This window comes from Perna viridis, chromosome 8 (genome assembly GCF_037379345.1).
Source record: "Perna viridis isolate PV_CMFRI_1.1 ecotype Kerala chromosome 8, ASM3737934v1, whole genome shotgun sequence".
Lineage (NCBI taxonomy): Eukaryota > Metazoa > Mollusca > Bivalvia > Mytilida > Mytilidae > Perna > Perna viridis.
Genome location: NC_142452.1, coordinates 12,979,306 through 12,992,405, shown reverse-complemented (window position 1 = coordinate 12,992,405; position 13,100 = coordinate 12,979,306). Strand labels below are relative to the sequence as shown.

The 13,100-nt window shown below is 32.1% G+C and overlaps 1 long non-coding RNA gene across 1 annotated transcript; it reads right to left on the bottom strand.

Annotated features, from left to right (window-relative positions):
• Positions 1–1,972: 1,972 nt before the first annotated feature.
• On the bottom strand, positions 1,973–10,333 carry LOC148609395 (uncharacterized). The gene is made up of 5 exons (XR_015914455.1): positions 10,147–10,333; positions 6,686–6,901; positions 6,279–6,433; positions 5,065–5,212; positions 1,973–4,166 (listed from the first exon to the last, which is right to left on the bottom strand). It is a non-coding gene; the product is annotated as an uncharacterized LOC148609395 (long non-coding RNA).
• Positions 10,334–13,100: the final 2,767 nt, after the last annotated feature.

Sequence of the window (13,100 nt, the reverse complement as noted above, 5' to 3'; positions counted from 1 at the left end):
ACTATTTATGATGAGCATATCTATATTCAGGTAACCTAAAGCAAGTAATACTCCTGCATAAAGGATAGTTTTCAAGTTACAACACATTTTAAGTATGTGGTTAGGACTTGAAAATAGTCATTTTCCATACATTGCCTCTTATATATGAAAAAATGAATATTTTTTTTATTTTTTGTTTTTCTTTCAAGTAAATAGCTAAAATGAGTTGCCATATAACTGTGTGGTTGATTTAAACACAGAAATGTCACAAAAGTCATCAGTCAATTTTTTAGTGGACTTTTTTTAGTGGTTCAAATGGACAGATTCTAATGCGGCAAGAAAAATAATGGTGTTTTTTCATATAAAAACTGAATTTTTTCAAAAAGTATCTAAAGCAGACAATTGTTATTATAATATTTATACCAGTAAACTATATTTCTTGCATCATAGCTATCTGTTTTAAAGAAAAAGTCCTTTTCCTGTCACATTGAGGTCCATTTGTATCTGCCTGGGGTACCAAAATGGCTTAAAATCTGTATTTTCTGCATATGAAAAGCTATATTTTTTTTTAAACTATGATATTGGTATAATTTTTTCTGGATTTATTATAATTGAAATGACAATATCTATAGTTTAAAACAGTTAGTTGTACCTGTCATTATACTTTACTTTAAACAAGAGGCTCCCTTGAGTTAAAGACAAAAAAGGAGGTTCGGATATTAATATTTCCATAAATGGAACTCACAAGTGGGGATTAAATAATGATTTGGAACTCATAGTACAGCTTATGTATCTACCATGTCAGAATAAACCACAAAGTTGCTTAGTTTGATTAATGCAGCAGCTTTTTATCAAAAGTAATATTTTCTGGCTAACATTGAGATATTAGTCTTATGCCTGGAATAGGGTACCTATATAAGAATTTTAATAGAAAACTCATGTTTGTAGCAGGGCAATGATATTCTGAATTTTCAGTATGGAAATGAATACTCTAGCAGAAAAACAACAACTTTTAGGATTATATTGAAATGTTTATTAGTAATAGGTACCAGTATCGTATTGCATATCCCTGAGCGGGTGTACGTCAAAACATGGATGCCATAAAAATATAGTGCATTTTCTTTTTGCCTCTCTACAAACTAATGTTTTGTCAAAAGACATGAACAATGACTTAAAAAATAGAGCAAACATCACACTGTAAGATGAAGAACTTTTTTAAAAGAAAATCTAACATAATATCATAAAAATGTTCCACTGAAAAGGTTGGTTTGGTGAGTGCAAAACGAAACTGAAAGTAGGGAAAATGGCTATTTATAGTTCAAGACTACTTTTCTGTCCAATCTTCGTGGACTCACCCTATTTTCTTTGCGGGAAATTATTTTTTCACATGTCCTTAGAAATGCTACATAAGTGAAAGTTTTATTGAATCAATTTACATATTTTTTAAAAAATCCTAAAAATATGCACTTCACTATAGAAGTCTATGGGAAAATTAATACGATACTGAGACCTACTAACAAAAACATAAATGGTAGCTTATCTCCCTTTGTAAGACTTCCTTTTTTATCATTTCCCTATAAAAATTTCTTAGAATTCCACTATTCTGTTTACCAGTTAATCCTACGGCCAATAGAATTGAGAGGTAATGCACTGACTGGGTTATAACGATAATGATAGGTTGAAAACAGATGATATATGATAGCCTTTCATGAATTACAGGAAATTGATTCTTAGCTTATTTGTAAACTTTTGTGCATTTCATTTTCACTGAATTGAATCCCTGTGGGCATAATGGTTATATGTACACTGTAGTAAAGCATTTATACATAGAGAGATGTAAATATTTCAAAAAGTGTAATTTAAGATGGACCATCCTTAAAATTTTTGTCTACTGATTTTTCTAGAATTTTTCTTTTAAATGATACTTTATGAAATTATTTTAAAAATTAAATTAAAAAAAAATGCAGTCAGCAAACTTTTCTGAACTGATTTTATACAAATTATACAGGGAGTTTCATACTGCAGGAATAACAAGAAATCTACAGAATTTATTGGTGGGATCTTTAGCATGTATGAAGTTTAACAGCCTCCCAAGATGGCCCATTCTACAGGTGGGTTACATGAATGAAGTGCGACAGCTTCCCACCATGTTGGCCCATTCCACAGGTGAATTACATGTTTTAAATTTGACAACCTCCCAACATGTTGGCCCATTCTACTAGTGGGTAATATGAATGAAATGTGATAGCTTCTCAACATGTTGGCTAATTCTACAGGTGGGTTGCGAGAATGAAGTTTTACAGCTTTCAAACATGTTGGCCCATTCTACAAGTGGGTTTTGTGAATGAAGTGTCACAGCTTCTCAACATACTGGGCCCATTTTGGTTCAGGTTACCCTTTTAAAGCCTCTAACGCCTGATGTGAGGCCTTTCCTGATCAGATTGAGATACACAATGTTATAAGTCTGTGGGTTGATCACTTATAAGTATTCTTTAGTAGACTATTACAGAGCTGAGACACAAGAAAATTCAAAAACCAAATCTTTTCCTCTTTCATGCTTGTGCTTCAGAGGACGAGACTACTGTAAACTTTATATGCTTACTACTCAGGACATAAATTGACACTGTGATACATACTCCAGTAGATTTAACTTACTTCACCATCAAATTGATTATACCATGTGAATGTAATTTGGAAGAAATGTGAAAATGAAATTCTTAAAGTCATTCATGGAAAACTGTTCAGACATTAAATGGATCAGAAGAAATGATAAGTGAAAGGTTTTATCTTTTTGAATTGATAAAGCCAAAGGTATGAAAATAAAAAGAATGGTTACTTAATAGATAAAATATCTGGATACACTCTCATCTTATATATCAGCTCAACCTGTGTTTGCATTTCAGAAAAATAGTTTTTGTTGCCTGTAGTTTCATTCGTAAAGCAGAAGCACACACAACTTAATGCAGACTGTAACCTTGTAATTACTACATACTCATGCTCAAACCAAGAATCATCTCAACAATTTGTGTTTCTTTCTAAAATTTAGAAATCAAGGAACAAACCATGATTTGAAACCAATACAATCATCCCATAATACGTGGAGGTATGAAGAACATCAGAAATATTGTATCTTCATGATCATATCCCAATACCTGGAGGTATGAAGAACATCAGAAATATTGTATCTTCATGATATTTGGAACTATTTTATAAATATGTATTTTTTACTAACATAAGAAAGACTAATTCAATATCTGTAAACATTTTTTTTCATAAATCTGAAAAAATGTGTGACAGGTAGGACAGACTAATGGACAAAGTATACCCTATACCTACAGTCCTCTTCTATAAAGCCACTAGACAAGGAGTTTCATATTTCATTTTCAAAGCTCTAAGCTTACACGAAAATGGAAACAGGGAAAGCAAACCGACCTTAGCTGACTGGGATATGAAACACATTGAATCAGAAAATAAAACAAATTAAGATTTCTTTTCTATTAAACCTTACTTCTTCACAAGTGGCAGATCTAAGGGTAGGGTTCAAGGGTCAAAAACCCCCTTTTGTTGGAAAATTGTCACACAGAATTAGGCCAAAATTTATAAAATAATAGCCTGAACCTTCCCCCTTCAAAGTCTCTGCATCAATCCCTTTTCATATCTTACAAATCAATGCTTGTACCACTACTAAGTCAATTCTTATTTTCTGTATTAATTGACAAGAAGTGTACTTGAAAAAAAATGCAAGCGTTTCTAATATCCTAACATTTATACAATAGTTCTTAAAATAAAGGTTATTGATAGAATTAAGAATGTGAATGTGTTATTTAAAATGAATATAATTCTACAACTATTTTATACACTGATCCCTTGTATAAACTTGTATGGTTTGGTCTATCTACACATCAGTCCTACCTAATATGAAAACAAACATTACAAGAAGTTCCTAATTACAACAAGGAATGAATTCAGTGTCTAAGCAGATACCTGACAAATGATATACATAATAATCTGGGCAACTGTATGGATTGTAACCTTAGATGAGTCTTTTCTTTTTAACAGGGTATGGATCATTTCTCAATGTTATAATTACCATGGATACCAAAGGATTCATGATGATGGCACATTTCGTCATTCAAATCTTAAATTTGCATAATTTCTTCAGCTAAAATGTCATCTCAGCTAAACATCTGAAATTAAATTATCATTTATATTATTAAAGCCGCCTATTTTTTTAATTCACAGTTGTTTCATTTTATAAAGTGGGGATTTCCACAATTTATTTTAGAACCAAATTTCACAGATTTAAATTTCAATGATGATTTATTCATAAAAAAAGCACAGCAACAACATTGGATTGTCATATATATTGATAACAGCTACCCACAAAATTAGGCCACACATAAATAATGTTTGTTTCCCTTTACCTGACCATAGCTCCTCAGGCCTTGGGTAGATAAGTAGGGAAATTATTTTCCCCAAAGTTCATATGATTCTGTAAAAACCATGATCAAAGAAGCGAAAAATGTTGCTTTGCAATTTTTTTAAATCTTGTCAGAGAATGGCAATAAAATCATTCGGGTAGGGCCTATTTTTATGGGTAGGTATAGTAAGGGGAAACAAAATTTAATTTTAATTTCGCCTTGGTATTTCATAAAAAAGAAAAAAAAACAGTATGCATCATGCATGTGAATCATTTTGTAGTAACAGTTAGACCATCTGATCACCATATCCCACCTTCATTAAATAGAGGGCATAAAAACAGTCTATTGAACTAACAAGCTAGAAAGTCTGGGCAAGGTAAGAAATGAATTGCCATGAACATTGAAAATTCAAAAAAAATAGATTTTATTGTATTTGAGTGTCATTTACAGAGTTATCTCCCTTAACTTTGAAATCTACAGTACATTCTTTATAATTTTTATCTCTTAAGAACACATATTGCATGAAAAATCAAATGTTAATTTATGTTTACTATGCCAATTCAAACAATTTAAAAAATAAAATTATGTAGACTTTTCACCCATGATATACATTTTGCATGATTCTAAAGTGAAGTGCTACTTAAAAACTTAATGAATCACCTACTTGTCACTAAAAGGTACAGCCTTAAAAACTACATAACCACCAATAGCAATCTTCTGCCCAAGTGTTATTACCATCCTCATACTCTCATGTAAAATTGCCATTTAGAAGATCTCTCCATTTGACAAAATACCATATACTTCTTAGATTTCTACAAATAAAATTGTGACACAATCAGGTTAATGAAAGAACTGTCATTTCAGCGAAACAAATTGGAGTTAAATGAAAGACGATTTCTAACAAAACTCGTATTTCAATATATGGCATGAGATATAATATTAGGCTACTGAGAAATTCCTCAATAAACTAGAATTACTGAAAGCATAACTCACAAAAATATCCCCTGCAACTCTATGGCATAAATCCACATATAGACTTCATAGAATTTCCGTCCATTCAAAATTTCATTTCAAACATTAAAAAATAAAATTCTCCAAACTTCAGGAAGTAGCATTATAAATTTGTAGAAGGCATGGAATTTAATAATCCTATCAAATTTCTGCAGTTTTAGAGGATTTTATATTTAAAATTTAACCAGTAGCTATAGCTCAGTAAGCTTAATCATGGCCTTTTTAACAAACCTTAATTTGACATTAGCAGAAATATAGGCCAAAGTGCTTATTATTTCGGTGGCAACTTTAAGTAGCCACAGCCACCCATAAGTGTTTCATTTGTAGAAGGTGATGAGAATAAAAACAAAATCTAGTTTCATTTGCCACTAGCAATGGCAGCTGTGGTTTTAGGGTAGTTAATCCATAAAAATTAGCCAATAAGAAGCTTATAATTAGATACCATCCTGTGGCTGTCTTATTTGATAAAAAAAAAAAAAACCTAATGTGTACACAGGCAAATATGCCACACATGAGAATCATATGGTTTGCATCATATGATTATCATATAAATCAAACACCATATGATAATCATATGTTTTCATGCCAAAATCAACATTTGAGAATCATATGATGATCATGTGACTATCATATATTAAATATCATGTGATTGTCATATGATTATCATATGTGGCACATTTGGTTATGTAGAGGCATTTTTTTTCCATACACTATTCCTGTCATGTTTGTTAGAATTAGTCAGGGAGTTAACATGTAGTTGGGGAAACTATAAAAAGTCTATGGGCTATGAACACAAAGTAATGCTATAATTTTTATCCAGGTGAGATGAAGACTCATCAGTCACCAATCATTATTATAACAACTTACCTCTTTTCATAGTGAGTAAAGGGCGGTCATGGTCTCTATAGTTTTACTCTGACATATTCCATCCCCTAGGATTGTATCTGTCATTGGCCAAAAAAATAACATAACCAGTCTGGTAACCATAATGTTCTATCAGTCTCATTCACAGACTCCAACTTCTAAAAAAAAAGACAAATTGTCTTCAGGTTATACAATTCTTTTACAGTGCAAAAAAACCTTCTTATCCAACATTGTACGTTACAACCTTATCTCATAAACCTAAATATATTTTACAAACCAAAAGGAGAACTGAATATGAATAATATACCTCAACTTCAAAAGTGAGAATATACTAAGTTTCTCTGAACCTGAACGCTATTCCAAATTCTTCATACCCTAAATTAACTCAAACAATTGGTACCAGTACTTACATTAATTCTTTAAAGCAGAAAAATCTTCCTTTTTCTTGTTTCCTAGTCTTTTCTTGTCAACAACGTTTAACAGTAGCAGTCTTTAAAGAGTACTTCATATGACCATCAACAGTTTTCTGAAGACCATGTATATTACAATCATTGTGCTGTCACATTGACTAATCATAAGGGGGATCACTGTTTTTTACATGATATCATCAGCCATTTTTTTAATTTCTGTAAGAAAAATATGTCACAAAGTTTAATGAAAAGGTCAGCATATTGGAATTAAATGAAAAGTAATACTAGTACTTATATAAGTCTAAAGGATTGTACAACGATACCGATAAAGATGTTAATACAAATATATAATGAGCATCGTTTTCCCAACGATGTTAGAACTGTCAAATTTGCTATTGAAATTTTTGGTTGTTCCCTCTGCGGGACTCGAACTTGTACCGCTGTGACATCTATGGCAACACCGCCTGCACTAAGTCCAGGGCCTTATACCACTCGGCCAGCTAGGCTATATAAAACTATAGCTTTCGCTGGCCAGGTCATTCTTCCTCATAGGATTAATCTAGGGCTGTAAATTAGTACACGATGTATGGTAGTACGGGACAGTTCATCTACGTGTTATTATGTAGGATAGGAGACTACAGGCAAGCGGTGTTGCCATAGATGTCACAGCGGTACGAGTTCGAGTCCCAAGGAGGGAATGACCAAAAATTTGCTTTGCAAATTAGACAGTTCTGACATCGTTGGGAATTTTTCAGATCCTTCTATATCTATATATCTATCCACATATATACACATATACATATAATATACATGTATACATATACATATAAACATTCTGATAGTAGTGTTACTGTGAAGAAATTTGATGAATTTTTTTTTCATTGCAATTTTTTTCAAATATCCTTATTTGACCTTAATGAAAAAGAGAGATTGACACTTTTTTTAGGTTTGAACAGAGGTTTCTGTCCGTGTTGTACTATGATATAGGAATATATGTGGGTAACAACAAAATTACTGAATGCTAATTTGATCCATCATCAAAGTCACTGACAAAATATGTCACATTATATTTATACAGATGGTAGTCTATTTTTGGTTTCCAAAAAGTCCAGGTGGTTTAAATAAAATGTTTTATGAAGATAAAGAGATAAATAAATACCCCAAAATTTTGCTTCTAGAGAAAAAAAGTAAAAATCAAAATGAAGGAAACATTTATAAACATTATTTCAGGCATTTTGAGTCCAAGAACAAGAAACTGTCCTGATTTTTGTGTGAATTAAATCCCTGAACTCAATAGACTGTTATCACCAACATATTTGAAAGTGACATTGTTACTTGTTTTATACATAACATGACAATTTTTGATATCCATACAACCATTTGGTACAGTTGTTTGCTAATAAGTAAAGCATGAGGTATGAGTTGTTAAACTGACCTACATATACATGTAATCAATAAAGCTTAAGAAAGACAAAGTCAATAGATGATGACTGGGGGCATGTGCATGAAACAGATGTTGAAATGTGGATGTGGTGTATTGATTAATGCAAATTCAAACCAAATATGATTGACCCAGAACAAGTGACTCATAAAAACTGATGTAGTCAGAAAACGTAAGGCCAAATAAAGCTATACGTCTCTTTCCCGTTACCCTACCGACTCATGCCTTGACCTCCTGATTAACTTATTTTCAAGTTAACAAACAACAAAAAGTAGTGCCAAATGCCCCGACATTTTACAGATGGTAGTCAATTTCTGGTTTCCATTAAGTTCAGGTGCTTAATAAGATGTTTTTAAGTTGCTTTCTATGAAATATGGGAACAAATAAGTAAATGAAATAAATATTCTGACCTACCAACCTATTTTTTTCCTGACATATAACAAGAAACTGAGGTATTATTTTATTTGGCCCAACATTAAAATCTTAATATGAACAATGATGACAGAAAAACAATATAGGCAATACAAAAAATGTAATCCAAAATATGTAATAATCATAATAAAAGACATCAGTTGAAATAAACAGTATGTCATATTATTATGAAAATTATTGAAAGCATTATAATTCACAATACAAATATGAGGAAAATCCCATATTTTTAAAAATGAAGTCAAGCACATTAGTAACTTGAAAAGATTAATGAACTTAAACATAATCTGAACACAAGTATCCCTTTTTATGAAGTAAGTTCGATAACTCAAAACTTAAAATCAGAATTTTTTTAAATATTTTTTTTAAATGGTAATGGAACTCCATCAATACAAATAAACAATTCATCAAAGTTCCATGGACATTGCTTCAATAGGTTGGGAACAAGACCTCAAATTTGGGTTAACCAGCAAAAAATGTCAATGAAGACAACCCTCATCCATTGAAGTTAAACATGTATGTGGTTACACAGCAGACATGAAATAATGGGACATGTTTATCTAGCCATTTTAGTACAACTCTCAAGAGCTTTTTCTGGAAATAAATAAATAAATGCAAAAATTTACAATTTCTAGAGCAAATGAAAAATATCAAAATATATTAAAAAGAATTTGCATACATAATTTTTAAATTGAATGCCATAAAAGACATTTTTTTCATTTGACATTTAAAGTCAAATATGCAAAAATATGTGTTCCTTGTTCAAATGAATGTATAAGTCAGTTACAATAATATAAAAATTATCAATTACGTTGAAGGAAACATTATACATTGTTTATTACAATATACAAATACATGTATGTTAATTATCTAATCAAAGGGTTCTTAAAGGGATAGTAATTACAGAGACATTATCAATCATTTAATACAAAAATGTCAATCAATAAAGTGGAAGAGGAGAGCTGGTTATTGTTTATTCAAAGAAAGATAACTCTATTTTACAACAAGAGAAGTTTTGACTTCTCATTTCTGGTTATTGGCTTTTCTTTGTAATATTTAATACTTGCATAAGGATTACTTTCTATGAAATTTGAAATGTGCACATAATTTTGCTTATGAAAGCTTTACACCATTCTAAGTTTTGATAAACATTTTATCAAAGATTGCTTAGTTTTGAATTTTCCAGGTTTTAATATATTATTATAGACTGGATCAATATTAAATATTTCACAATAGATAAAATTTGAGTACCAAAAATTCTAGTCATTGTTCTTAAAAATGCATTACTATATTATTTTTGGCATTCTGTAAAAGTCTTGAAGGCGATCAAGTTTCTATACCTGTATAGGTCAAATGTTCCTCTAAAGAGGGAAATTTTTAGCCCTGTAGTGAGGAATGTTCAACTACTGACAGATTTTCAAACACGTATTTTTAAAATGCTTTGAAAACCACAGTTACGAAATTCGTTATGTACATTTTGTCGTAATAGTAAAATGACCATAAATCAATTAAGTGTAATTATTACCCAGTTTTTTCGCTTTCACTGTAAAACCAGATAAATATATCACAATTAAATAATATTAAAACATACCTTCTCTTCCATAAAAGATTCCACAATTGTATCCATTCACACTGTTTTAAGCAGTAGCAAGGTTCAGAAATGACAAGTGTTCTCGCAAACTACTCAATCATTTATTGATCTGGTGAAAGCGCGGGGAAACGGCGGGAAATTAACCTTTTGCATTTAACAAAAAAAAAAAAAAAAAAAAAGGAACGAAACGAAACGAACGACTTTCGGGGTTTCCTAATGCAAAAAAGGACTCTGTTATTGATCGAACAAAAAAAATGTGTCCAGTTTGACATACATTTGTATGCAATGTTATTGGTCAATAAATCTGTAATTGGCTGATTATTAAATATTAAAACATGCTATAATATATGGGACAACGTGTTGCATTTTTGATTTTTTTTCTTAAAATCTATGACGCATTCGTGTTTCGATAGTTTTTGGTGTTGAGAACTTCTTGTATACAATTTAAAATTTTTGGATTTATAGATCTTCCTATATGTTTGATTTAAATGCTGCTGAGACGTTTACTCCTACAATGTAAGAGATTGGAATTTCGTTCCTCCATAAACTGAGCAGACGACATAGCCCTCTTATCCAGCAAAAAGGATTAGATGCAGAAAAAGGGCAACACTTTGAACACCTATGCAAGAACAACAGGGCTGAAGATAAACGCTGCTACAAACTAAACAAATGAGACTAAACACCAACAACAGGCAAAATATAGAAATAGACGGTGTTGCAGTAGAAAATGTTGAACAGTTCACATACTTTGGTACAACAGTCAGTCACACACTAGGAGAAACAAATGAAAACAGACGAAGACGGCTAGGGCATACCATAAATTAAGATCATTATTAAACAGTAGCCAAGTTGGAAGGAAAACTAAGATGAAGCTTTTCAGATCTAATTTTAATGTAATATCTATTTTGTTATATGGAAGTAAAACATGGAAGACAACAAAAGGAGATGAAAAAGATCTTAGAACCTTCCATCACAAATGTACAGAAAAACATCTTAAAATATAAAGGCCAGATAAGGTCTCAACTGAAGCAAGACAAATACATGACAGTGTGACCGGTATTCCTGTTAATGACAGCTACTGTGACTAGTGCTTCAGTTAATGACAGCTGTGTGATTGTATAGCTACAGTTAGATAGTAAGAGCAAGCCCATGTGGCTACACTACGGGTTCTACTGTTCATTTGTGTGTGTGTGTTTTTTTTTTAAACCATTAAGTTGTATTTTTGCCTAACAGCACCGTATCAACTATCTTACGCTATACTAACGTGTAAAATAGAGTTGTTAGAAAAAACAACCTATTGCATACGAAGAATAATCAAGCGAACCAAGATTCTAGCGAAAGTCAAAAGAATGAAATCCAGGGACAAAGACCAGACATGGAAAACAGACATACACAACAACGAACATGAAATAACCACAATAATACATACAAAATAACAAAAGTAAATGAACAGCTCGGACACCACTGAAAACTGGGAGCATGTACCAGGTGCACCGGTAGGGTTAGCGTCCTCTGCTTTTCTAGAAACACCCGCCGAGTTGCTCATAAAAAGTCCAGTCCAGAGTAGACGGAAGAGGAAGGAAACCTATGACATTTTGAACAAATCAGTTTTCATGGTACCGTAACGAACCACGAGTTCATGATGTCGACCATAAAAATTCTGTAGCGATGACTTAAATCTAGTAGCAACATAACCCTGTTCCAGAAGCCTATTTGTTAGAATTCTAGCGCAATACAAAAAGTCTGCGTAGTTTCGGCAAGCTCTGGCATAACGTATGAGTTGTGATATGAACACTCCATATGCAGGTGGTGAAGGGATGTTGCCACAGATGAAAGGAAAGTTGTCAATTCTGACTGAAAAGTCATCAAGTGTGTCGTAAGGTTTGGTCAATAGTTTTCCTTTACCATCGATTTCTAAGTGTAGGTCAAGAAATGAGACTGACTTCACAGTGTCTGTAGTATTCTTTATCTCAAGTTTTATGGGGTAGATGCGATGTATCAAATCCTCGAAATAAGGATTGTTTTAAGATAATACATCATCTACATAGCAGAAACTGAGATTAAAGGATCTAGCTAAACGATAGTCTTTCTTTCGGATCAAATCAGCTATAAAGTCAGCCTGATATGAGTGAAGGAATAGGTCAGCAAGTGGAGGAGCACAATTTGTTCCCATTGGAATGCCGACCGTTTGTTGAAAAAACCGCGTGCACCACACTGGACAAATATGTTATTAAAAATTCAAGCATTTGGTAAACATCTTCGTGCAAAGAGTACGTGGCTTCCAGGTTACTTTCTAGTCATCTCACACTGAAGTGCATGTTGCCGCGGTCGGACATGTTGGTAACAGCAATTTTCTCATCTTCCCTCCCCTTTTTCATCTAGATATCAGCTTTGGTACACAGCTTGGATATTTATTGTCCCATAAATTTTCTGTGTTGTTTCATTAATATAATTAGTGTTTCCTCAATAGTTTATATCAATTCATTAATTATTTGTTACTCTTCATCAAAGACATAAACGATAATCATTCTGCTCATTATCTATTATTATACCGTTTATCTATTCACGATTTATCCTCTTAATTAATAATTTTTTTATTGTGGCCGAGATAACTATTACCAAAGTGATTATGGCCGAGGTGGTAGTATGGCCGAAACGACTTGTATCGTTCAAGCTTACCCCTTTTAGATTTTTGACAGGCGAAAATTGCGATTATATGTCCTTGTGTGTTATAATTAAGGGAGGATTTTTTTTCTGACAAAATAAACGAAATGGTCTACATTTCTTTCTAAACTAAAATATATGAATAGGGTAGATAGAGAATCCAAGCGTAACCCCTATCACAGAAGGAGTGTCCGATCCCTCCTACGAAAAAGCATTGCGTCGTAGCACGGATTAACCGAAAAATACGAAGTTGGTGAAATATTAGTTTTTTTTTTAATTTAAGTAGCCTT